Source organism: Podarcis muralis, chromosome 1 (assembly GCF_964188315.1).
Source record: "Podarcis muralis chromosome 1, rPodMur119.hap1.1, whole genome shotgun sequence".
Taxonomy (NCBI): domain Eukaryota; kingdom Metazoa; phylum Chordata; class Lepidosauria; order Squamata; family Lacertidae; genus Podarcis; species Podarcis muralis.
Genome location: NC_135655.1, coordinates 53,160,563 through 53,188,307, shown reverse-complemented (window position 1 = coordinate 53,188,307; position 27,745 = coordinate 53,160,563). Strand labels below are relative to the sequence as shown.

Here is a 27,745-nt window from a genome sequence, read left to right as displayed (position 1 = left end):
TGATTTCCTTCAGCCCCTATTCATCTTGCTCTCTCCATTTGTTAATTGTGAATACGAAAACATGATACCTGGTAACCTAATGCTAAAACCTCACAACTCTCCAGCCAGCAACATAATTAAATTGCAAGAGATGCCGTTTACCACTCGCCATCTAATTCTTGGAAATGGGTTTAAATGCATGGCATATGTCCAGTAACATGAGTCACTATTTATTTATTTTTAATCTATCTAGATGAAAATAGCAAATGATAGTTAGTATGGTGCCAATGTGACACCAGATCAGCGTGCCAATTTGTGGGCACATCAGAGGTTCACTCCCATGAACATCTGTAGAAATGCCTAACCATGGTTTATATAGGACTTACACATCACCTCACTTATCTGGAATCACACCCTCCATTGCTGCATTCTCACTACCATTCTATTCACCTCATTCAGCAGTGCTTCAACTGTAGACAGAGTTTGTGTGCATCACTTTCATGGTGAGGGCTCCTAGCAGTGCACCTACAGCTTCCTACAGCAGATTAACTGTGGTTCCTGTTGTGCTGTAGAACTGCACCAGCTTATCCCGACTTTGTATTATTGTATTTAAAAGAAGAAGATTCTTTTCTGATGCAGAGGACCCTCAATGTATTCCAAATGCTTAGTTCCTTTTACAAAGGGCAACTGCATAAAGCTCTTGGGTTTCGTATAGCTATTATGGCTAACTGCCATTAATAAACCCTCCATGAATGTACCTAATTGACGCTGAAATTCATCTAAGCTGTCGCCATCACATTTTGTGGCACTGAATATCAATTTAAAGAATTTATATCCCACCCATTTCTCAAAAAAAGCTACACTATTTTGTCTGTTCTAAATCTACAGCCAATCTAGTATTAGGAAGAAGAACATTTCTCTATCTACTTTCTTTACAACAGGGATGGGGAGCCTGCAGTCCTCCAGCAGTTGGACCAAAGCTCCCAACATTTGTGACCATTGGCCATGCTGACTGGGGTTGATGGGAATTGAAATCCAACAATTTAAGGAGCGCTCCATCACTTGTCTACACCATGAATCATCTTCTAACATGTGGTCATCATTCCACCCTCCCTTAGTTGTATCTTATCTGTTGTTGTTGTTTAGTCGTTTAGTCGTGTCCGACTCTTCGTGACCCCATGGACCAGAGCATGCCAGGCACTCCTGTCTTCCACTGCCTCCCGCAGTTTGGTGAAACTCATGCTGGTAGCTTCGAGAACACTATCCAACCATCTCGTCCTCTGTCGTCCCCTTCTCCTTGTGCCCTCCATCTTTCCCAACATCAGGGTCTTTTCCAGGGAGTCTTCTCTTCTCATGAGGTGGCCAAAGTACTGGAGCCTCAGCTTCACGATCTGTCCTTCCAATGAGCACTCAGGGCTGATTTCCTTAAGAATGGAGAGATTTGATCTTCTTGCAGTCCATGGGACTCTCAAGAGTCTCCTCCAGCACCATAATTCAAAAGCATCAATTCTTCGGCGATCAGCCTTCTTTATGGTCCAGCTCTCACTTCCATACATCACTACTGGGAAAACCATGGCTTTAACTATACGGACCTCTGTTGGCAAGGTGATGTCTCTGCTTTTTAAGATGCTGTCTAGGTTTGCCATCGCCTTTCTCCCAAGAAGCAGGCGTATTTTAATTTCATGGCTGCTGTCACCATCTGCAGTGATCATGGAGCCCAAGAAAGTAAAATATCTCACTGCCTCCATTTCTTCCCCTTCTATTTGCTTATCTGTACTAAGCTCCAAATGCTTTAGTCTTGCAATCCTCTGGTCCAAAGAAAGCACAGGATGCTTCTGTGAATGCAGCAGGATATCAACCTTCCAACACTGGCTCCATTGACCAACAAGCCACTCTTGAAATTTGAGGGACTCCCAGGAAGTCTCTGATGAGCTGTGCCTAGAGAAAACTACGGAAGTCATGACACACATAGAAAAGTCACACATATGCAGCTGTTTGGTAGGCCTGGTAGAAATTCCCACGTCCAGAATTTCTGGGTGTGATCAAGGACTTGTATTGACATACCTCCGGCTGAGCTGGGATGAGGGACTAAGTTTAGCAAAAGACCTGCCTATTCCAAATACCTCTTATTTCAACTGATCTTTGATTTTTATTGCTCTGTAAATTGGAATACTGGACTGCCCAATATAAGAGCATGATGCCAAATTTTATGCTGATTAATTAGAATGGTTACAAGTGACAGCTAAAAGGGCAAATGACCAATGAGGGGAATCACCTTAAGGAAGAAGTACAATGAAGACCAGACATCAATGCGGAGTCAAAGGAATACTGGTTTGATACCTGGCTGGCAGAACATGGTGATATGGAGTCTGCTATTCCCATGTTTTATTATGTCAGGCTTCTCAAGTTCAGTGATTCTTAGCACAATGTTTTTTTTTAAAAATCAACTATCACTTTCCTTCCAACGCCTGCAAATGTACTTATTTTTCTTCTTTCCAGTCTTCACATCACTGGCAGACTTCTGGTGGCTTTGCACATAATGCACCAAACGTGCATTTCAGTTGTTTACTTTTAATGTATGGGACTGCTCACCACACACAACTGCCTGTGTAAAACACTTGCTTCCAAAAATGAGTACATGCCACTTAAAAACTCCACTGATTGCGATGTTGAAGGTAGTCACTATCTGAGTTTCAAAATATTTGTTCTCTCTCCTGCCTTGTCCTTTATCTCTCAGGTCTCCATACGTCACTAAAGCAACATTCACTACTCACAGCCAGGGCTGCCTTGGTGAATGTGTTCCACTGTTATTAATGGAAGCAAACTCTGTTCCCCTGTATTAAAAATACACCTTCCTCTAAATATAGGCAATCTCTGTGTGTCTAACTACTACAATGGGAGAACTGAAAGGGACCAAAATATTGACATCCACTGGGTGTTGATAATTTGTTTTGGTTCATGCTCTCTTCCTGGGTATTATCTACACCTTCGTGGAAAATCTGTTATTATTTAGCAGAAGGAATGTGCAAGGCGTTGTTTAGATGTGGGGTTGTTAGATGGAGTTTCCTCTGTTTGTTTTTCCATGCTCTGTCCAAGCCATGTCAATGAGAAAAGCGTTTACTGAGCTATTTATAACCTCACTTCTCTCCCTCTCCCTCCTTCCTTCCCTTTCCCCCTGCGTGGCTGTACCTTTTTCATCCACATTGCAGAAAGATGGCATCGCTAGCCTGTGAGGGGAGGGCTTCTGGGGACATGGTTTGCCTAGTGTGCAGTATGGGGAGAAGTGGGGGGGATGAGGACAGACTGTACCTGACAAAAGAAATTGGGGAGAAGCAGGCACTTGGTAGTCAGGGAAATAATAAAGAATCAGGGAGAGAGAAAATCTGGGGAAAGAGAGAATAGCAGAGGGAAGCATGACGACCTGGCATTAAAAGGATGTGGAAGCTCCATGTTCATTCAAACATTGTCATGAATGACTCCGTATCTCATTCACTGCCAGCTCTCCACTCTTCTCTCCGCTCCTAGTTTGCAATTTCTTAGCATGTTTTGTGTGACTGTATGAATGGGTGTGGTAGCAGGAAGAGGGATACTTGATTCACTGATTTGCTTGCGCTGCTGTCAGGGTTGTTGTTTTTAAACCAGGGCAACACAAAGCAGTTGGGGCAACCAGCCTCTGAAGATATAGAGATGAGACCTTAGTGCAGTTTGCAGGGCGCATAGTGTTAAGTAAAGGTAAAGGTACCCCTGACCATTAGGTCCAGTCATGGACAACTCTGGGGTTGCGCCCTCATCTCGCTCTATAGGCCAAGGGAGCTGGTGTTTGTCCGCAGACAGCTTCCGGGTCATGTGGCCAGCATGACTAAGCTGCTTCTGGCGAACCAGAGCAGCGCACGGAAACACCATTTACCTTCCCACTGAAGCGGTACCTATTTATCTACTTGCACTTGATGTGCTTTCGAACTGCTAGATGGGCAGGAGCTGGGACCGAACAGCGTCACGGGTATTCGAACAGCCAACCTTCTGATCGGCAAGCCCTAGGCTCTGTGGTTTAGACCACAGCACCACCCGTGTCCCTACAGTGTTAGGTAAGCACATGTTAAATTAGATCTATATCCGCCTCACCTGCTCTATGCAGGGTATGTATATATTGTTGCATGCAACCCAAATTTCCGAGCGGTGTGAGATTCCAGCGGTTCTAGGTGCTTACTCAGGGTTCAGTTTCCTCAGACTTACATACGGTTTATTTACACACAGAGCCTAGGACTTGCCGATCAGAAGGTTTGAATCCCCGTGACGGGGTGAGCTCCCGTTGCTCGGTCCCTGCTCCTGCCAACCTAGAAGTTCGAAAGCACTTCAAAGTGCAAGTAGATAAATAGGTATCACTCCGGCGGGAAGGTAAATGGTGTTTCCGTGCGCTGCTCTGGTTCGCCAGAAGTGGCTTAGTCATGCTGGCCACATGACCCGGAAGCTGTACGCCGGCTCCCTCGGCCAGTAAAGCGAGATGAGTGCCGCAACCCCAGAGTCGGTCACGACTGGACCTAATGGTCAGGGGTCCCTTTACCTTTACCACCTGAGCCTAAGATGGAGGGGCTCACAATGTTACCATCCCAAGAATGTCTTGTTGCTCCCACAGCCACAGCCTCAGCAGAAATCAGGCATGGCTGTCTCTCAACTGCCCAGCCTACAGCCTGCTTCTAGCTTACATACACCACTATGCTCTGGTCTTTGTCCTGGATGGGGGCCCCATCCATTTGACGTCTGGCACAGAGCAACCTCTTTTGTTATCTAAGGACCTATACATAGGAGGCATTGTGGCCCTTGCCTGGCTAATTCAACAATTGAATCCTTGCTCAATTGAATCCAGGAATTAGAAGGGACTCAAATATACTGCCCACCCCACCCCAACCCCACAGCAATATGCCTTGTCTTGTGCACATATGTAAAAATAAAGAGGCTAATGTATGAATATGTCTTTCTGATTTTATACATGCAGGTCTTATTTTAAAGCACAGGGGAAGGACCTATAATAAATATCCATGCGTGCATGCTGCCAATCTGACTGGGTTGCCCCAACCACTCTGGGTGGCTTCCAACAATTTATAAAACCACATCAAACATTAAAAACTTCCTTATATAGGGAGGGTAGTACCTATGACCCTCTAGATGTTGTTGGGCTCCAAATCTCATCAGCACCAGCCAGGATGACCAATGGATGATGAGAGCTGCAGTCCAACAACATCTGGAGAACCACAGGTTCACCACCCATGGCTTATAGGGACAGATGAAGCTACCTTGCACAGAGCCAGACTACAGATCAATGTCTGTTACCGTCTACTTCTGCATGGGTTCTTTTTATAAACGAGCTATACCTGAGGATTGAATCACAGAATCATAAGGGACCCCAAGGGTCATCTAGTCCAACCCCCTGCAATGCAAGAATCCTTTGCCCAACATGGGGCTCAAACCCACAGCCCTGAGATTAAGAATCTCATGCTCCAACAACTGAGCTACCAAGGCAACTTCGAATGTTCTACATGTGCTCTGTCATTATGGTTTTGAGCCAGGGCCTACCTCAGCAACCTGTTTTCAGCACCAGAGTTTAGCTCTTGGACATGTGAAGCAGTCATAGTGTGCCTCTGACCATATTCAGAGTGCTCTTCTTTCACCACAGAGCAACCTAACCACAAATAGCCACACATGATAGAAATCCAATCTAAACAGGATTGACCCTGGCCCCACCACTTCCTCATTTTAGAAATTAAAATGTGGAGAATGTAGACATCACAGAGTGATATATGCACTGTACTTATATACAGGCATGTGTTTATCTATAAACATGCAAACACCTACATCTATATATTATATATTATATATTACCAATTCTCTTTCCTGGTCATGCTTCATAATCAGCAACAACGCCCGGCACCTTCTCTATGGCTACTCCCTCCATTTGCAGATAGACCCTGTGTTGAGAGCAGTGGAACCATCTCGTCAGTTGCTATGCCATCCTCCTAGGACATCAGGTTTGGGCAAGTGCTGTCAGGTATTGCCTGCTTGTTCTGTTTGGAAGCTGTGGTAAGTTGTGTGTGTAAACAAAAATATGGGGGCTCACACCCTGTATCCTAATATAATGTAGTCATCGACCTTCTGGGTTATATTGACAGAAATCGTAATGAGCCCATTCTGAGTCAAACACAGCTGAGAATTATAGAATTATAAGGGGGAAAGCAGCTTGTTCCCCCAGACCAAGGTGCCCCCTTGATCCCTGCGCCCATCTTCCTCATGGAACTATTATGGCTGCAAGGCTGTTCCACCCCAAATTTCCACCCACTGCTATTAATGCTTTTCCCACCCCATGTGCACAGAAGGCCACACTCCAGAATATCCCAAGGCTGAGTGACCTTGTCTCTGGGTCCAAATGGTGGGCCACCAGTATTGCACTCTGGGCACAGACTTGACCCTCCCTAGCTCCAGGGATGCCTTGTCTATGGAGCACATCTCTTAGCAATGAAGTGCACAAACCAGCCCCGCAGTTTGTTCCTGGCCACGAGTGATCCTTCTTTCAAATCATCCTGCATTTAGGTCTGAGGAGGTATAAGCCAACCCCGTCACAACAAACGCTTTTAAAATTTCGTTGTGGGGTTTGGCGAGGGTTAATATTTGCTTTTCCTGCAGAAGCTTTGTTTTTGCCATTTAAGCTTTGCCATATCCCAGAGGGGGGGCCTTTAGCCATTGCTTTCCCCCTCCCCGGAAACTTCAAAGGGCACGTCTGCGTGTCCCGCGATGTGCTTAGAATTCGACATCGTGAGAGAAGCGCATGGATGTGCATCAATCTCTCGCACTCCCTCTCGCACGGCGGCTCTCGGCTTGCGCGGGAAGTGGGCAATTTTGGCGGGGTCCCCCGTCTTCCTGCCACTGCTGCAGGCCGAGGGATTCTGCCGGGCTGAATAGGCAGGCAGCGCGCCGCTGGCTCGCTCGAGCTGGCAGAGAGGAGGCGGCGAGCACGGGGAGGGGGGCAGAGAAGGGGGGGACGGCCAGATGGAGGGCCGAAGGGAGGGGGGAGCGCTCGAGGCAGCCGCGGGAGGGAGGGAGCGAGCGGAGGAAGCGAGACACCTACGCAACCACCGAGCGAGAGGAGATCCTTGGATGCAAACACAGGCGTCCTCCTCTCCCTCCCCCCGCCTGCTGCTCACATGCCCCTGATTCATTTCCACATGCCGTACACGTGACATGCTAATTCAGGGCTACTACACAATTCCAGGGCGGTGGGAGGAGGAGGAGCGTGCAAAAGCGAGGCGCACGCTGCAAAGCCAAGACTGCAGCTTCCCTCGCTCGTGCGCGCAGGGGAGCTCGGCTGGCTGGCTGGCTGGCTGGGGCGCATTTTTAAAGCAGCCCCCGCAGCAGCCTGTGCCCCCGTCCGCCCCACCTCGTCAGTGTGTCTCCCTGCGAGTGCAGGCGGCGGCGGCGCCTCAGCAGCGCCCTCCCGTCTCACCCTTCGTGGGGACACGGGGTGACGGCAGACGGAGGCGCCCTTCGCCTGCGCTTCCCGGCGGCGGCGGCAGCAGCAGTACGAGGGGGTCGGGGAAGGCGGGGCCAGCTGCTGCTGTTGCTGCCGCCGCCCGCCTCTGCCCTTCTCCTCCGAAGTTGGGAGCCTTAGAAGGGTTGAGGCTATATTTAAACACAAACAAACGCACGATCTTATTCGCTAGGGAGAGGCGGGCGGGGGAAAGGGGGGCGCGGAGCGAAATACGCAAACGGACTCAGGCCCCTCCCCGCGCTCGCCTGCAGGAGGAGAAAGAAGGGGGGCGCATGTGGAGACTGCAAGCCTCCGGCACGTTTCCCTGAGACTTGGCTCCACGGAATTCAGTGGGGCTGCCTTGCGAGGGAAAGAGAGGCGCGGCGCTGCAAAGAGAGAGGCGAAGGCTGCGGAAGGTGGCCCAGGCTGTTTGTTAAACTGAATAGATCATTTTAACCCGCGGGGAGCGGGGCTGTCTGAAAGGAAGGAGAAGGGAAATTCCTCAATGGAACGAGTCGCAGTCACCCGTAGCAACGAGTGCTTTTCATTACTATTTTAAGATCAATAAATACGCGCCTCGCTCACAAATGGCTTCGGTCCATCGGGCTGTGCCACAGATGACAGGGGGAGGAAGCAGGCAACTCTCCGCAAGAGTCCAGATACATCGCGCTTACTAATTTATTATCTTTATTAGTGGCTGCATGGTGGTCAAGGGTCTCTGGGCGATGAAAACGATATAAAACCGCGATCCAATAAAAATGAGAACAACAGCACACAAAATCCCCAGTCAGTGACAAGAGATTAAAGGGATTCCAGTCACATTCGTGTGGTCTAATAGCAAGCAATGCCTTGGTGTGTTCACAATACATCACTAATCGGTTGAAAATTGCAGAATCCAGTGATGACTTTGCGTATGTGAGGTGGCCTTCAGAAGTTTAACACCGCAGAACTCTGGCATCAGGTCAAATGCAATGTTCAATAAATCTAGAGTGCAGAAATACCAAATAATATGCATGCAGGTGTGAGTCAGCCTTGTACGCAACATATACCTGTACTGGGAAGCAGCAGCCAGGTTTGCTACATATATTCACCATAGTTGCACATTGTGAATATAGGAATTGTTTCAAACATTTTTTTTTGGCATAATTTCCAGTTATGATACATATTTGGGGTCTTAATCCAAGACACATGAACCCTGCTAAAGTGACTGACTAGCATGTGTATTTCTCATCCCTCCTAGAAAAAACTTTTGACACTGCCACATTTATTGTTTCTTTGTTGTTAAGGCATGACAGGAGGTTTCCCTTTGTCCCAACCTATCTGGCCTCAGGTAGCCTCCAGAAGAGGTTGGAGAGCTTGGTGCGCCCAAAGGCAGTGGCCCTTCCTCTGCTCAGTCCAGATCCCCAGGCTATGAGGAGAAAGCTCAGGTTGCTGGAGTAGGAGAGCTCCTGCTATTAGTGTCTGAGTCAGTCAATTGCATGGAGCAGAGGAAGGGGTAATGGGAGGCCTGCTGTGATGATACCAGGCAGGGATGGCCCATCAGACAAGAGGGAGATGCCCACATGGGTTGTCAGGGGGGAGGGTGGGCTGAAGGGTTGATTGGCAAATGCAGAAGCCAGTCTCTTGATCCACACAACACTACTCCTGGAGTGGCTCAGTGAGGCTCATTGTGGGGCTTTCCTTTCCTAATGTAGAGCTTTATCCTGAATTCAAACCAGCTCCCTCCACCATGTAAAATTTTAGCTGTTCCGTCACACCAGAGCTCTTCCTGTAGCTTTCCTGGTTTCTGTGACTGAGGTGGGAGAGAGGGAAGCCAAATGCCCCATGTTATGTCCAATGCCTCTCTCTCTCTCTCTTTTGGTCATTATTGTATTTCCTTGTGTGTTTTCCTCTTCCCTTCCCAAGCTCAGCATGCCTTGGATACAATTATTCCCCCACTCTGCATTGCTGAATATAGCAATATATACTCTGCCATTTTGGGGGGTTTGTTTGTTTTAAAATGTAGTTATTTATTACAGTTTTTGAGTAATACAATTAAAGTAACATTGAAATATAAATGGAAAATTAATGTGTATACTAAGAAGCCATCATCTGTGTTGTATTAGGGAATGATTAAGCTAGTGCATTTAATGGACACTACGTACATTTGCCAGATGTGAGGGTTTGACTCAAATATCTATGTTTATGCTTCTTCTTTTTATACTAGTTTAAGAGCATACAGACCATGAATTAATGCTAGCACAGTCAGAAAACTTATCCAGGTCAAGAAACAACTGATCTCTGAGCTTCCACTAAGGATTGACTGAAAAAGTGGGTGGTATAGCCATAAAATACTAAAGATTTGCTTTTCTATTAAAAATAAAGTATTGTGGTGAAAATCTAGCATATTAGCAGGCAGGTAGACTTGTACGGCATTTCCGTGCACTGCTGTGGTTCGCCAGAAGCAGCTTAGTCATGCTGGCCACATGACCCGGAAGCTGTATGCCGGCTCCCTCGGCCAATAAAGCGAGATGAGCGCCGCAACCCCAGAGTTGGCCACGACTAGACCTAACCATCAGGGGTCCCTTTACCTTTTTAGACTTGTACCTGTGTTCCTACTATGCAAGTTTTCAACTGAAAACTTGATGTTCAAGGAAAGCATTCTAATATATGACCTTCCACCATCAGTTGCAACTTCTGCATATTAGAACTGATCCTGAATGCAATGTGGACATGATGCAAAGCCTGCCCCCCCTCCCCCAACAAAAATCCTGGCTATAACCATGGGGGGCAGGCTTTTGTTAGGAGGGGGGAAACCTCAGATTTGTATTGATTTTGATTGATTGGGGGGCAGCTGCCCATGACCATGAGCTTAGCAGTAATAGATTCAGAAAAGGCAAATACAACTTTGCAGGCAGAACTTCTATCTTGGACATGGAGCCAGGCAGGTAATCAATGGAAAGGGGAGAGAAAAGGGATACATATGTCTATGACATGATTCAAATATCTGTTAAACGGAGGGCAGGAAGGCAAAGCCACATTACAAAAACAAAGGGGTTATTCAGTTGTCTCAGCCGCCATCAACCAATGGATTTATAGAAGTGCATGCCTGCCTGCTTTAGATTGATAAGTATCTGAAAAGGTAAGAACAGTTCCATGTTCTACATCCCAATCAAATCAAGATATACAAAACGCCAGGAGGAAGGGAGATTTGAGAAGCAATTTCTGTTTTCTCTAGAACAGGGGTGGGGAACCCCAGCACCTCAATATAAGCTTCTTGCCGGTTTCATATACAACTTATTTCTGTTTTTTGTTTTCCTTCTCCTTAAATATGGCACAAGAAAGAGCCAGATCATCTTGGATTACTGAACACTAGTGTGTACTTCCATTAGGAACGTAATTGTATAAGAACTGTCCTGCAGGATCAGACCAAAAGCCCATCTAGTACTGCGTCCTATTCTCACAGTGGCCAACCAGAAACCTATGGGAAGTTCACAAGGACTTGACTGCAAGGACATTTTCCATACTTGTGACTCCCAACAACTAGTATGCCTATGATGCTAGCATAGTTACTTGTGAACCCTGGACACCATGCTTAAAATCAGCCTAAAACTGCACTTTAATATGAATATACCATGATACTTCAGTGCTTCTGCCACATTCAGGCTTTCATTGTCTATTCACACATGGCAAAACTAAGCATCATGTGTGATGGTCTCCCTCCTACTAAGCAAATAAGCAAATATATGTTCTCCTGCTCCCCATCACTCTTGCCTTGCAAAAATAAAACATAATAAAGCAGTATTCTCTCTCTCTCTCTCTCTCTCTCTCTCTCTGTGTGTGTGTGTGTGTGTGTGTGTGTGTGTTGCTACTGATTTCATTTGTATGATGCAGAATTTCTGTAGCACCAAGTGCTGATTCTCCATGGACCACAGTTAGTGACATATGCTTTCTTGATTCTCACATCCCTTTTCTTTATGTCTTGCCTATGGAACTCCAAGTAGCATCTCTCATTAGTTCAATGAGGGGCAACTCAGGACAGCAGCTGGCTTGCTTGCTGCTCCTGAAAACCTCCCAGGCACAGAAGGTAATTTCAGTTCAGTCATCGCTCAAGGTCTTCCTGGACAAGGTGGGTGTATGTGTGTATATGCCCATGTGACCAGCTACACCACCTCTGCCTCCATGGCTCAAGAATGGGTGATTATTGCTTCTTATCAAGTGGATGTCTAGCTTTCCCATTATACAGACAGTGAAGCATCTATGCTTCTTGTCTACAATTTAAATTAAGGCCACCCTGTTCCAGAACCAACACTCTATGCACCTTAGGACTGGCTTACCCGTGCCAGTACAACACTTGATCATTCAGTGTTTGATTAATCAGTAGTGCACTTTGAAGCAGAATATGTGGTATTGAAAAGCACATTGTTGGATATGATGAGCTCCAATAAAACACAGACCAGAACAGATAGCACCAGCCATGATCATCTGACCTAATCACAGAGAATTAAACCATCTCATGAGGGCTAAAGCGCACTCTACCCATCAGAAAAACAGGCTAAAATACTAATAGGAATATTCAAATAATGTTAAAAGGCACACGGTTGATGTTAAAAGAGCCTGGGAGAATAAAACAAGTCTTTGTGTGGTCCTGGAAGGACATGAATGTAGACACCAAATGAGACACTCTTGGGAGCAGGCCCAGACAGAGGGGGGGGGCCATATGGGCCACTTGGCCCAGGCCTCCAATTCCAAAGGGGGCCTCGGTCAGCATATTCACAATCGCAGGGGATGCACTGGGGCGAAAGCGGAGGTGCAAAGGCAGCGGCAGCGGTGGGCGGATTCCCTGGGGCCATGGCTGGCAGCGCGAGAGCAAAGCTTCCCCAGCGTCCATCAAAAGCACTATTGTATATCTATATTTTCCATTTTGTCTTTATATGCAGATACGGTTCAAGCCTTGAAATAAAATTATTTGTCAGCATAACGTTTGTGAAAATTATTTATATACTTACTTATTTATAAGACTTCTGTTATCCCCAGGGTAAAAAAAAAGGGGGGGACACATTATCTACCTGGCCCGGGCCTCTGACTAGCTCTGGAAGGCCCTGCTTGGGAGGGCGCATTCCATACTGAGTGTGGAAGGCACTGCCAAAGGGCCCACTCCCTTGTAGCTGCCCTCCAGTTTGAGTGGTTCCCTCAAGAGAAGGGCATCCCTTGGTGATCTCTCTTTTTTTTAATGATATTTATTACTTTTTTCAACATTTTCAACACAACACTACAAACAAAAAAGAAAAGAGAAAAAACAATACAAATACAATACAAAAACACAACATAACAAAGCAAAAACCAACAAAAACAATTTAAAAACACCTCAAACATTTTCAATATCTTATATTTCATTCACTTATTTCCAGCGACCTCCTCACACCTCCCTTTTTGTATTCCACTTCTATTAATTGTTTCAGCAATTCCTTTCCATCTTACTCTGTTTTCTATCCCATAATTATCTTAACCCATTCTTGCCTTATTTTTCCTTTAATTTTCTATTAATCTATTTATACTTAATTCCTTATGACATTTCTACTAAAGCCATATAACTTCATTCCAACATTTTTCTAACATTCCTTAATTTTACAATATTTCTATAAATAGCCTTTAAACTTTTTCCAATCTTCTTCCACCGACTCTTCTCCCTGGTCTCGGATCTTGCCAGTCATTTCTGCCAATTCCATATAGTCCATCAACTTCGTCTGCCATTGTCCAACACTTCAGTGTTTTCAAGAAGCAGCCATTCTCTCAACCAGCAAAAAGCAGATGGTTCACAACGAAATTTAAAGGTCTGGCAGGGCAGGTCCACCTCCTTCAATATCTTAAGTTTTACTCGAGGCTTCCTGCCCTGCCAGACAACTCCAAAAACATCCCTCTGCCACCTCCTGAAACAATCCATCCCATCCAAAGCTTGCAATGTTTGAAACAAAAGCAACATCCCCAGCAACACAGCAGCCCTCATCCCCACCACAGTAACTCGGCCCAACAGTAACAACTTCTGATTTGTCCATATTTCCAAATCCCCCTTCTCTTCAATCCAACATCCTTCACAGTTATCCTTAAACAGATTCACATTTTTGGCGGTCATACTAACCCCCAAATACCTCTCTTTCTCAACCGATGTTAGTCCTGTCGCCTCCTGAAACTCTGTCAAACTTTCCTTTTCCAGTTCAGATAGGGCTCTGGTCCTCAAATTCATCTGTTCTTCTTTAAGTTCAATCATAACAAATGTCAGCTTATGTTCATCAGGTTGTCTTTGTATGAATGGGACTCTCCTCTCCAGTTGTATTGCTTCAGATTCAGCAGCAAGGGTTTTTTCCCTGACTTCATCTGCAGTTTGCCATATCAGAGTAGATTCCTGTGTCAGTTTCTGGGTGATTTCTGAATTGGTATTCACCTTTTGTCCCAAGTTATTTAAACTTTCTACGATTAAGTCAATTTCAATATTTGCAGCATCCATTTTCACATTTATCACGTCTGTTTTCTTGTGAAGTTGTTCCAGCGAATCGTTTATTTTCAATAATGCAGCCACTAAGGCCTCTTCTGTCGACATCCCGTCTGTTTTTTCCTTTCCGTTTGCCATAACACTTAAGAGATTCAAGGTCAATTCCAAAGTCTCACACTTTTTTATCTTGCAGCTGGAAATTCCCCTAGCCCAGCTCCGGTAAAGTAACCAATTTCAAAAGCTTCCACTAGGGGAAAACAGTTTCTATTTGTATCAGTCAGTATGTCCTCTTTTAAACACAGTTTCAATAATCCAAAATTAGTTTCAATTTTCAGTTACTTTCCTCCTTTTTTTGAAAGCAACCAGAGACAGTAGAAACAATGTATTCTCTTGTTTAGCTACCTGTCAATGAACGTTCTAAACGCTGTCAATGGACGTTCCAAAAAACAACAATCCTGCTAGCAGCCCGTTTCCAGGGTCAGAGCGGCGATATTTTAACTCTCTTAACTCTCTCCTACAGGCATATTCAGTCCACCACTTCCCCCCCTCTTCTCCTGTCTCCAAAAAGGGGGGGGGGGGTTAGTTCTTTACCGATGGAAATTTAGTCTTTTACAAAAGGCTTTCCAAGACTTTAGCTTGCAGCCTCCTTGCTTCAGTTTATCTACAAAAGGGGGAGGCGGACTTCCTGTATTGAACCTCTCCGTTTCGATGGCAGATTAAACGTTTAAAAATCCAATTCTTCCCAATTCAGCTCTACTCACGGGTAATTACTTTAGAGTCAAATTGTCCACAGGAAAAAGTCAGTGCTCTCCGACAACAGCTATGCGGCTTCGCTCCGTGGAAGAAGCAGACGATTCGAAGCACCGCGCCACTCACCCCACATCGCTCCAGATCCCCGAAACCGGGTTTCCCCGCGAGTAGGGGAGGCACAAAAGGTGCCCACCGAATCCCACGTTCACAGGCTTCTCCCGCCTGTGATTTTTACGGGTCTCCTCCTTCGCCGTGGCAGTACAGACCCAAATTCCCACGGGGCAAATTCCTCCCGATCAGAGGAATTCCGCCATTGCCGGAGGCACCAACTCGGAAGTCCCCATCCCTTGGTGATCTCAGGGCTCAAGTAGGTACATATGGGAAGAGGTGACCCCCAAGATGCACAGCACTTTTAATTCAAAATACATTCCATGCTGCTCAATTAAATAATAATAATAATAATAAATTTTATTTATATCCCGCCCTCCCCAGCCGAAGCCGGGCTCAGGGCGGCTAACAACAGTCAAATAGTCAAACAGTCAAATTCTAAAAACATTCTAAAAAATTTCATTATAAAATTAATTAAAATCAAATTGTTGGCAACCGATTAGGCAAAATTCTGTGCCGGTTGCCAGAGGAGGGAGTCAGGCTGCGCCCTGACCAAAGGCCTGGTGGAACAACTCTGTCTTGCAGGCCCTGCGGAAAGATGTCAGGTCCCGCAGGGCCCTAGTCTCTTGTGACAGAGCATTCCACCAGATTGGAGCCGCAGCCGAGAAGGCCCTGGCTCTAGTTGAGGCCAGCCTAACCTCTCTGAGGCCTGGGACCTTGAGGGTGTTGTTATTTGCAGACCGTAGGTTTCTCTGTGGGGCATACCAGGAGAGGCGGTCCCGTAGGTACGAGGGTCCTAGGCCGTATAGGGCTTTAAAGGTTAAAACCAGCACCTTAAACCTGATCCTGTACTCCACCGGGAGCCAGTGCAGCTGGTATAGTACCGGATGAATGTGATCTCGCAGCGAAGACCCCATAAGGAGTCTCGCCGCGGCATTCTGCACCCGCTGGAGTTTCTGGGTCAGTTTCAAGGGCAGCCCCACGTAGAGTGAGTTACAATAATCCAGTCTGGAGGTGACCGTCGCATGGATCACAGTGGCTAGATCAGGGCGAGAGAGATAAGGGGCCAACTGCTTAGCTTGGCGGAGATGAAAAAATGCCGCCTTTGTTATAGCTGTAATCTGCGCCTCCATAGAGAGGGAGGTATCGAAGATTACACCCAAACTCTTAACGGACGGTGCTGGCACTAATTGCACCCCCGCAAGAGATGGGAGTTGCCCCCTCGATCCCATATCGTCCCGCCCCAGCCAGAGGACCTCTGTCTTCGAAGGATTTAACTTCAACCGGCTCCCACGTAACCATCCAGCCACAGCTTCCAGACATCTGGTCAGTGTGTCTGGGGCCGAGTCAGGATGGCCATCCATCAACAGATAGAGTTGGGTGTCATCAGCATACTGATGGCAACCCAGCCCAAAACTCCGGACAAGCTGGGCGAGGGGGCGCATAAAGATGTTAAAAAGCATTGGGGAGAGAATCGCACCCTGAGGCACTCCACACACCAAGGAGTGACGCGATGACAATTCCCCCCCAAGCGCCACCCTCTGTCCCCGACCAGAGAGAAACGAGCGCAGCCATTGAAGGACTGTGCCCTGGATCCCCACGTCGGCAAGGCGGTGGTCCAGGAGTTCGTGATCGACCATGTCAAAGGCTGCTGACAGATCAAGAAGAATCAGCAGCCCCGACCCGCCTCGATCCAGCTGCCTGCGGAGATCATCTGTTAGGGCGACCAGAGCCGTCTCGGTCCCATGCCCAGCGCGGAAGCCGGACTGGAATGGATCCAGAGCAGATGTTTCATCCAGAAACCTACCGAGCTGTTCAGCAACCGCTCTCTCAATCACCTTACCCAGGAATGGAAGATTTGAGACCGGGCGGTAATTGGATAGATCTAAGGGATCTAATGATGTTTTCTTTAAGAGCGGACGCACCACCGCCTCCTTCAGTTCCCCTTCAGTTCAGATGCTAAGTCCTAGCATCTGAACCCTAGTTCTGGTTGAACTGAAATCCTGGGCACTGAGATTAGGAAAGGAATAGAAGGAAAGAAAGTCTACGATGGCTGAGTTTAAAAATGCTCATCCTGAGCTTCAAACAGAAATAGTTGATGAGAGGAAAATGAAGTGAATCACGGGCAGGTTAATAAGGCTTCCTAAAAGGTTAGAGCAAACTATTTAGGATCTGTGAAATCATTGCCTAGCCAAGGAGTTACATGCTTCATTTAAGTCTGGGACAGATCTGGGTTACATGTCAGACTTTAAATTCTCAGAAATGGGGAGCAACTAGGAGCAAGCCATAGCACCAGAGAGGGACTCGGAACTTCTTGATCTCTTGGCCTATCAGCCTAATTTTTGTGTTCCCCCTTCCCTCTCTCTCACTGATGTACTCTGTAGCTAGGAGTGCTTTTCACCAGCTTCATTTGCTTCATCAGTTCTGGCTGTTCCTGGACAATTACAACCTGACCACTGTAGTCCATGCATTGCTAACCTCAAGGCTGAATTATGGCATTGCACTCTATTGGGGGGGGGGTGTGCCCTTGGGTATCATTTGGAAGCTCCAGCTGGTGTGAAATGCAGCAGCCACTGCTGATGGGTGTATTTGGCCAAGAACATGTGACACCATTGTTAAAACATCCTTGTATTAACCTACAAAGCCTTGAACAACTTAGTTCGAGGGTACCTCAGGGATCGCCTGAGCCCTTATATCCTAGCTCAGTCACTGAGATCATCTGCAGCAGCATCGTTAGTTGTTTCCCAAATTGGCAAGTCTCACTTGATAGCAGCAAGAAGGAAAGCCTTTACTGGGAGAGCACAGATAGCTCAGCTGGTTAGAGCTGAGCATGATGCTGGTAACATTAAGACTGCAGGTTCGATCCCTGTATGGGACAGCTGCACATTCCTGCATTGCAGGGCGTTGGACTAGATGATCCTCAGGGTCCCTCTCAACTCTACAGTTCTCTAATTCTATGTCTGGTGTCCTCAGCCCAGTATTGTGGAAAACTCTGCTGACAGAGACTCAGCAGGTGTCTTTAGTGTAAAAGTTAAAACCCCTGCTGAAAACTTTTCTATTCCCCTAGGCCCATGCAGGCAATTAAGAATACATCTTTCCACAACGGTTAATTGATGTTTGTTTTTAACTTTTTAAATATGTTTACTGGGTGGTTTTAAGTTTGTTTCTTATAAACTGCTCAGGAATATTTTAATGAAATATTTATATAAATAAATACATATGTAGCTCCATAAGTAGAACACCACAAAAGCTTTGGTTTTGTGACATTTTGGCTGGTTCCAATAAAGGTGTTACGCAATATTGTGGATTTTAGCACATAGGAGTGCAGATCCAGGGACTGGTAACTAATCTGGAGTGCCAAGTCTGGTGTATAATGTGGGCTATTTACAATGCAGTCAAACCATGTGCTAGACAGGCACATGGCAGGATTTGAAGCTCAGAGTTTTCCTGTAAGTTTGCTACTGCCTGTGTTGCTCTTTCCCCTCCCTCCCTTAGCAGCCTTTACCAGCTCCTTTGGCAGTTCCTTTCTTTCGGCTGTGCCCTTGGATTTTTGCGGGTCAGTCGCTCACACTGGACAGTTTGTTCCTGCACGCGCTGCCCTCCTTTAAAACCTGCAGGCAATGCCCGGGGGAATCAGCAAAAGAAACCTTTTCTCCTGCCGCCCTAGCCCCAGTGTCACCAGCTCGGGCGTGGAAGGGGCTTGCATAGCAGGCAAGGGAGCCAAGGCAAGCCACAAGGGGGCATGTGCTGTTCTAATTCATAAAATGTGCATTCATTGACAAAAAGAGAGAAACCCATCGCTGAACACTTGGTGAATGGTGTGTGCATAAGTTAATGCTGCGGTAGCGGAGACTCTCGCAGGTGATAGCTGGGGGGCTGGGGCTGGGTGAAAAACAAGAGAAAGGGAAGGGAGGGAGGGAGACCAGTTTGCAGATGAGAAACTTAGAGCCTAAGGAGGTGAATCTGCATGTGCCTGGCAGATTGGGGTCTGAGAGTGTATCTTGGGCTTTGAGGGATATGATGGTGTTGGTGATTCAGTAGTAATAGTGAATTCATGGCTTTGTAAGTCATCATCACTAGAACTAGTAGTATTAAATCCATCACTTTATAAATTTGAAGCAACTAAGACTGCAGTCCTGTGCAGTCCTCCTTTCCCAGGAGTAAGCCCCACTGAAAACAATGGAGCTTATTTCTCAGTAGGTATGTACAGGATTGCAGGGAGGAGAGGATGCTAGCCTCTTGTGGTTAACAACACCCCCTTCCACAAAGTGGGCAGAACCCTCTACAGAAAGAGGGGAGGGGGAGAGTTATGCATACAGTCTACACATGCCTCCTCAGATAGAGTCTTTAGAGCGAAGTGGGGGAAACACACACACACCAGAGCTGCCGATTCTTTCCCAAGAGCAGGGGTGGGTACAGCGGCATACATGTCTGATGCTGAGCTCCATGCTCAGCCTCCTGATGCGAGCGCAACATTGCCAGCCACCGCCACCACTCCCTGTCTGCAAACGCAGCCCAGACCGCTGCCGCCTGCCACTCACTCACCGCTTTTCTTCTGTTGGTTCTCTGCTGCTGCCACAGTGACTAGGTCAAGGCCTCTGACTCAGTCATAAGGCCTCCACTGAGGCCCTCTGCAGCCGCAGACATACTTCTGAAGTGTGGCCCAGCTTCTAGAAGTACATCTGCAGCTGCAGTGGACTACAGTGGAGCCTTTGCAGCAGCGGCCTTGGTCTAGTCGCAGCAGCAGAGCCAGCGAAGGTAAGGCGATTGGCAGGCAGGCTGGCAGTGGCAGCGGTTCGAGGCGGTCAGGCCTGTGTTTGTAGGCAGGGGGCAGCGGGGGTGGCAGGGCATGCTGTGCAACACATGCATCATTGGGAGAAGGCCAAGGAGGAGGCACACATCATTGAGGGGGCTCGACCCTGCCTGCAAATATTAACTTCCCCAAAGAATCCTGAGAGTTGTAAGGGTGCTGATGATCCTCTGTTGGAGCACCACTAGCAGTTATCTTTCCACAAGGGCTGACACTGACACTGAAATCCAGCATCGCCTGAGCTCTGCAAGTGCAGTTTTCTCCCAGTTGAAGTGTTTGGGGACCTGGACATTCACAGGGAAACCAAAATGCTTGTTTACAAAGCTATTGTACTACCAACTTTACTATACACTTGTGAAACATGGAGCACTTATAAATGCCATCTCCAACTCCTCAAAATATTCCATCAACGGTGTCTCCGGAAATTTTTACACAGCTCTTGGGAAGACAAGCAAACTAATGTCAGTGTACTGGAAGAAGCAATGATTACCAGTGTCGAAGCAATGATTCTTCAACACCAACTTAGCTGGACTCGTCATGTTTGGATGCCTGATGATCGTCGTCCAAAGCAACTACTCTATTCCCAACTCAACAATGAAAAGCAAAATATGGTGGACAACTAAAGAAGTTTAAAGACGCTCTCAAGGCAAATCTAAAAAAATGTAGTATAAGCACTGATAACTGAGAAACACTGCCCTGTGAGCATTCCAATTAGTGAACAGTCTTTACTAAAGGTGTCGTGGACTTTGAAGAAGCATGAACTCAGGGCGAAAAGGAGAAACGAGCTAAGAGGAAGGCATGCTTGGCATGCTTGGCAAACCCTCACCGTGATCAACTCCCACCCGGAAACCTATGTCCCTACTGTGGAAAGACGTGTGGATCCAGAATTGGCCTCCGCAGTCACCTATGGACACACTGTTAAGACCATGTTAATGGAAGACCATCTTACTCAGCTACGAGTGATAGAAGAAAGAAAGAAAGAAAGAAAGAAAGAAAGAAAGAAAGAAAGAAAGAAAGAAAGAAAGAAAGAAAGACTACATTTCCCAGGATTCCCTGTAAAGATGGAATACTCCACATCAACTGATTCAGAGGCATAATGATTCTGAACACTGAGTTAGTGTATAACATCATAGCTAAAAACTGCCCATAGAGCTGTAGGAATGGATTTAGGCACTAGGATATTATATATTACAGTAGTACCTCGGGTTACATACACTTCAGGTTACAGACGCTTCAGGTTACAGACTCCGCTAACCCAGAAATATTACATCGAGTTAAGAACTTTGCTTCAGGATGAGAACAGAAATCGTGCTCTGGCGGTGCAGCGGCAGCAGGAGGCCCCATTAGCTAAAGTGGTGCTTTAGGTTAAAAACAGTTTCAGGTTAAGAACAGACCTCCAGAACGAATTAAGTTCTTAACCCACTGTATTCAGTTATTATTGTTCCTGAGTGAGATCAGCAGAGTACCATCCTTGCAGCTTAAACTTGGAAGCTAAGACAAGGTTGAGTTAACCTTCTAGAAACAATAATCCAGAATGCTTTAAGGCAGCCTGGATTTTCCTGGTAGTACACCCTTTGCTCTCCCTTAAAAACAACAATCATATACACATTGTTTTGTGAAGAAATAAAAGTAGTATTTACTTACATAATCTAGGTCTTGAAGCAGAAGTTACAGTAGAAAAATGAAAGTGGTTTATAACTACTAACTTACAAAAGTACAAAATATAAGTTGAAAATCGTGCCTGAGCTCATGTGCACGTGGTCAGCTTGGAAGCATGATGAAGAAAGAGAAGGCTGCCTAGGCAGGGAGGAAGTATGTAGGGTTATGGCTTCCTGCCAAGGCAGACAAAGGAAGTGATCTCACAGAGTTCTTTCTATGAGCTTCAGCCCCTTCAAATGCCTATCTAGCAAAACATGAATTGTTGGTTTGACTGCACTAATGTCCCACAAGAGCCATACTGACTAAACCCTTTAAAGCCTTCTAAATTAAGGTTTGCACAGACAACAGAATCCCGAGTGGACAGTACTAGTTTGGTCTATAGCTGGAGTGGGTCATTTTCTAATGGTTTCTCATGGGTGTGGGGCAGGGCAGGAGGGACTAACACAGCAGGAAGAAAGATTCTGTCTCAGTTTCTCTACTGTGTTTTTTTTTTTAACTTGGAGTTTTGTTTTTAAACATGGTTTAAGGAGTACCATGAGTATCTGTAGGGGCCAGGGCCCTAAGTGCAGTGAGGAGTTGCAGAACCAGACCCTTGCTGTGTTTGCCTTGAGGGAGTCGGGTGAGGCCTGGGAAGTGTGCCAAGATCATATGTGCAGCACCTGGAAGCAAGCCCAAGAGGAGTACATAAGACCAGCATTTCCCTCTGGTTCTTTGCCACAACAACGTGGCTTATATTCTGCTGTTCCCAGTTCCTGTTTTCGCTCCTGATCCTGCTTCCGTTCCTTCTCCTGTTCTAGGTTCTGTTCCTGCATTCCAACCTCATCAAGTTTCCGTCCTCCATTGAACTGCTACCATTGTTACCATCCATACCCTGGTCCTGGTGTGTCAGGGCTGAACTGCTGCCACCAATGACCTGGACCATGACACATGGGAACACTGAAAAATGTTATATCCCAGAAGAAGCAGCTGGTTGGACACTGTGAGAACTGAATGTTAGACTGTTCCAGCAAGCTCTTAGGTACCCCCTGAGGTGGCACGGTGTATTGTATCACCTCATTATGCTGCACATGTAGTCCAGGTATAAGTCAGTAAGGATCACAACATCTCATGACAGCAAATTCAATAACTGAATTGTGCATTGTGTGAAGTCTTTGCTTTTTTTGTTTACTCTGAATCTACTGCCTCTCAATGTCATTGGTTGACTCAAAATTCTAGAACATAAGGAGAGCCCTGCTGTCTTTGCCCAGCATCCTGTTCTCATGGTGATCCATCCATCCAAAGCCTTTGAGAAGCCCACAAGTAGGACATGAGCACAACACCACTCTTCCCACTGGTGATTCCCAGAAACTAGCATTCAAAAGACACAGTCATCAAGGCTAGTAGCCATTGATAGTCTTATCCTCCATTTGTCTAAATACCTTTTAAATCCATTTAAACAACTTTGGGAACAAATTTGGAACAGTTTGCCATTTGGTTCCACCTTGGTCAAGACCCAAGAAAACACTTAAAATTAGCATATCACTGGTATATGTGTCCAGTCAGATTAAATATAATCAGCTACAATATTCCAAACTTTGCTGGTGAGGATGCAAACTGCCTGGGTCTTTATTCCATATGTGGTGGCACTGCCTCAAAATTATCTGTTTTGGTAATCACCACCACACACAGAAATGACAAGTTGCTACAACTGGAGACTTAAGATGAAACCAGTAAAGATCTTATTCAAGACTTATTAACATCAACTAAATTAGTGGTAGCAGAATATCTAGCTCCAAAACTTTTTGAAGCCTGTCCCTCACAAGTATGGAACATTGTTCTTAAGGACAAATGAACCTCTTTACAAAAAGAACATGATGCAGGGAAGCACTTTTTATGCAAAATGGTATCCTTTTATTGACTGTCAAATAGATTGGACATGATTTCCATCTGTATCAAGACATGGAAGATTATGACAAGACACCTTTATTTGATTCCTTATGTTGGAACACAAGTGATTGCAACCTTCCACTGATACTTACTTTTTATATTCTCCAAGTTTGGTATTCCTTTTGATGACTATTTACTATTACTTTATATGTTTATATTAATTGAAATTCAAAAATCAATTATATATATTTAAATTGGTGGAATTAAACCCCTTTTAATCCATTGAAGTATGCATCTTGTAGGAGCAAGTTCCAGAGATTAACTATGCACTGTATGAAGTACAGTGGTACTTCAGTTTTTGAATGTAATCCATTCCGGAAGACTGTTCAACTTCTGAAATGTTCGAAACCCAAAGCATTTACTTCTGGCAGCATTTACTTACAGGAAACTCAATATGGAAGCCGCGTGGCATGTTCGACTTCTGAAAAGCATTTGAAAACCGAAGCAGTTACTTCTGAGTTTTTGGCATTTAAAAACCGAAACGTTCGACTTCCAAGACGTTTGAAAACCGAGGTACCGCTGTACTTCTTTTTATCCATCCTGATTACACAGCATTCGGCCTCGCTGAATGACCTCAGTTCTGTTTTCCGTACTACTGATAATCTTATTTGCCTCTATTGCTCTTGCTGTTTTTCTACATTAAGGTAAAGGTAAAGGTACCCCTGACCATTAGGTCCAGTCATGGCTGACTCTGGGATTGCGGCGCTCATCTCGCTATATTGGCTGAGGGAGCTGGCGTACAGCTTCCGGGTCATGTGGCCAGCATGACTAAGCCGCTTCTGGCAAACCAGAGCAGCGCATGGAAACACCGTTTACCTTCCTGCCAAAGTGGTACCTATTTATCTACTTGCACTTTGACGTGCTTTCGAACTGCTAGGTTGGCAGGAGCAGGGACCGAGCAACAGGAGCTCACCCCGTCGCAGGGATTCGAATTGCCGACCTTCTTATCAGCAAGACCTAGGCTCTTATCCAAGTCCTAACCCACAGTGCCACCTGTGTCCCTTTTCTACATTAAAAAGTCACAAATAACAGGTGAGTGACAAAACCCAAAATATTAGGAGAGTAGGGAAACAATATTTTCATTCACTTTCCCGACACCATCCAAAATTTTATAAACCTCTAAGTAGAGTTTAGTCCATCAGTCACCTTTCTTTTCTAAACTGGAATATTCCACATGCTTTAGCCCGTCATCATAGGAAAGCTGCTCTACTTCCGCTGATATTTTGCGTCGCCATTTTCTGCGCCTGTTCCAGCTCTACAATATCCTTTTCAAGATGGAGCAACCAGAACTGTAGACACCTGTACAAGTCTACAATACAAGGGTATGACATTTCAGGCTGTTTTATTCTTGCCATCCTGGAAAAAAGTGACAACTTAGGGTGCTTCAGGGTTCTGTTCTGGGCCTGGTGTTGTTCAACATCCTAACAATGACTTGGGTGAAGTTAATAACTCAGAATACAGAATCAGGATTCAATATAACCTTAATGGTCTGGAAAGCTGTGCCTAAGCTAACAAAATGAGATTCAACAGTGACAAATGTAAGGGTCTACTCTTAGGCAGGAATAATCAGAAGCACAAATGTAGGATGGGGGACACCTGTGAAAAGGACCTAGGTGTCTTAGTAGATCAAAAGCTTAACCTGAGTCAACAGCAAAGGAGGGGGGAGAACCATCCTAATGCAATTCTAGGTTGCAACAACAGAAGTGTAATGTCCAGATCAAGGGAAGTAATTATTCCACTTTAGAGTCATCCACACTTCTGCTTGTCCCACTGCATTAAGGTAAAGGTAAAGGTACCCCTGCCCATACGGGCTAGTCTTGACAGACTCTGGGGTTGTGCGCCCATCTCACTCTAGAGGCCAGGGGCCAGCGCTGTCCAGAGACACTTCCGGGTCACATGGCCAGCGTGACAAAGCTGCATCTGGCGAGCCAGCGCAGCACACGGAAACGCCGTTTACCTTCCCGCCAGTAAGCGGTCCCTATTTATCTACTTGCACCTGGGGGTGCTTTCGAACTGCTAGGTTGGCAGGCGCTGGGACCGAGCAGCAGGAGCGCACCCCACCGTGGGGATTCGAACCGCCGACCTTTCGATCGGCAAGCCCTAGGAGCTGAGGCTTTTACCCACAGCGCCACCCGTGGTAGGTTTATACTGGATAATAATAATAATAATAATAATAATAATATTTTTAAACTAAAATACAATATTGAATATTACCACTGCAATGGTAAAAGTAGGCTCAGATCCACACATTTTGATGGAACCCATGTACCTGATCTTAGCTGTTGCCCAGACAGCTCAGGCTTAACAATTGGAGAAAACAAAGAAATAAGGAAGGAAGGAAGCTGAGATGCTCTTGCTGATTACCAGCTGAAAGGCACCTGAGAATAATGGGCCAAGAAAAAGGTCACAGTGTATAGAGACATTGCCTGTTGCTGCTCTTTTTTTATGGCACGGAAGGTAGTTGGGAGCTTGAAACCAAATTTCACTTAAATTTAAACAAGGATGCCATTTCAAAAGGAAATGTCATATGTTAAATCAAAACTGGAATTTTCCATTAAACCTGGAAAAGCCCAGGAAAAAGAGAACACTCTCTCGATTGTATGGTTGATGACACCAATTTGAAGTCATGGTAGTTCAAATTTAAGCTGGGTAACATTTAAAAGGCTACAGTGGTACCTTGGGTTAAGTACTTAATTCGTTCTGGAGGTCCATTCTTAACCTGAAACTGTTCTTAAGCTGAAGCACCACTTTAGCTAACGGGGCCTCCTGCTGCTGCCGCGCCGCCAGAGCACGATTTCTGTTCTCATCCTGAAGCAAAGTTCTTAACCTGAAGCACTATTTCTGGGTTAGCGGAGTCTGTAACCTGAAGTGTATGTAACCTGAAGCATATGTAACCCGAGGTACCACTATAGTAGTCTCACAAGTATCAGGGAAAGAATGCTCTGCACAGGATTTCAGCATTAGGACTCTTTTTAAAGGTGGCACAAATTATCAGTGTGCTGCATTAGATATGTGCTTTATTAGATGTGTTGCATTTGTGCTGCATATGGGGATCTGTTGCCCTCTCTATTTGAATTAGGTGGTAGAGTTACGAAATGCTAGTCAAGGCCAATCTTGGGTGTGTATCCAACTGGCAAACGTGCTTTGCACCTTCTCCCTTTGATCAAGTCATGGAATAGTCTCCCCAGGGACACTCACCAGACACTTTCAAAACTATTCTTTTTACTTTTGGCAGGTTGTAATTTTGTATAGTGTTGTTCTACCTGTATTTGCTGTATCATTGTTTTCTTTAAGGCTATTTTGTTTCGATGTTTTAACTGATTTTCAATTACTTGCATTTTTGTGTGCTCCATACTGATTATTTACCGGTATATGAATGGAAAGAAATGACATTGATTTTATAAATAGCTTCATTAGTAAAAAAAAATTATAACTCACCTTTGTGTATAAAAAAACCTGCCCTCCAGTTGTTTTCAACTGCAGTTCAGTCACGCTCAAGTCACAAATGCTCAAGGTGGCTTGCAACCAAGTATAAGAGAAATAAAAACATCTCATAAAATGTCGTGAAGATTAAAAAAGAGAAGCACGGCATAAAGCAATATAAATCTGTTTTCTAATGAGTCAGTAAAAATGCTTCAAAAGAGTAGGAAGTCGGCCAAAAGGACAAAAGCTGATGGGAAGCCACCAGGAAAGGGCAAGGCAAGTTTCTCTAGACAGGGAGTCCCAAAACAAGGCAAATAAATATGTTTTATGGTCTGGGCAGATGTGGTCTGATTGTTCCAATTAGGTTTCCATCTATTTCCCTCTTCATACTTATCAGTGGAAATTAGATCTGCATGCTAGGAATCTAATCCTAACTGCGGTTGCAGCTTTCAGGACTTTAGTTTAGAGAAAAGGCGAGTAAAAGAAATTTATAAAATTATGCATGGCATTGGGAGAGTGGATAAAGAAGAGCGTTTCTCCCTCTCTCCTCACACTATAACTTGTGGACATCCAATGAAGCTGAATGTTATCTATTCAGAACAGATAAAAAAGTACCGTATTTTTCCGTGTATAAGACGCTCCCATGTATAAGGCGACCCCTATTCTTTTAAACCCAAAATTAAGAAATTGAGTTGTTTAGCTTTGGGGGGGTGGGGGAGGGCACTTCTGCGAATCGCTCACCCGCCTGCCTGCCACTGCCGATTGCTTTCCACAGCCACTGTCGATTGCACACCTCGCTGCAACGGCCAATTGTCTGCCCGCTCACCGCCACCAACAGCCCACCCACCCACTTGCCACAGCCGCCAGTCGCCTGTGCAATTGCCGCAGCCACAGCCAATCACCAGCAGGCCTTGCCGCAGGAACCAATCGCCCGCCCAATCACCACTGCCAATCTCCTGCTTGCTGCTGACATTAATCGCATGTCCCCCCTTTGCATTCACTATCCGTGTATAAGATGACACCCAATTTTTGCCTTTTTTTTTTTTTTTTTTTTAGAAAAAAGCATTGTCTTATACACGGGAAAATACAGTACTTCTTCAAATGC

The 27,745-nt window shown here is 45.6% G+C and overlaps 1 long non-coding RNA gene across 3 annotated transcripts in view; it reads right to left on the bottom strand.

Annotated features, from left to right (window-relative positions):
• Positions 1-21,451, bottom strand: part of LOC114596313 (uncharacterized) — a 39,422-nt gene extending 17,971 nt beyond the window's left edge. For 2 of the 3 annotated variants that reach the window (XR_003706496.2, XR_013392962.1), the window contains exon 1: positions 21,277-21,451. This is a non-coding gene — a long non-coding RNA (uncharacterized LOC114596313). Of the gene's footprint in view, positions 1-5,856; positions 7,119-21,276 lie in introns of those variants that run through there. The other variant, XR_003706497.2, reaches the window with a different exon arrangement.
• Between the last annotated feature and the right edge of the window lie 6,294 nt (positions 21,452-27,745).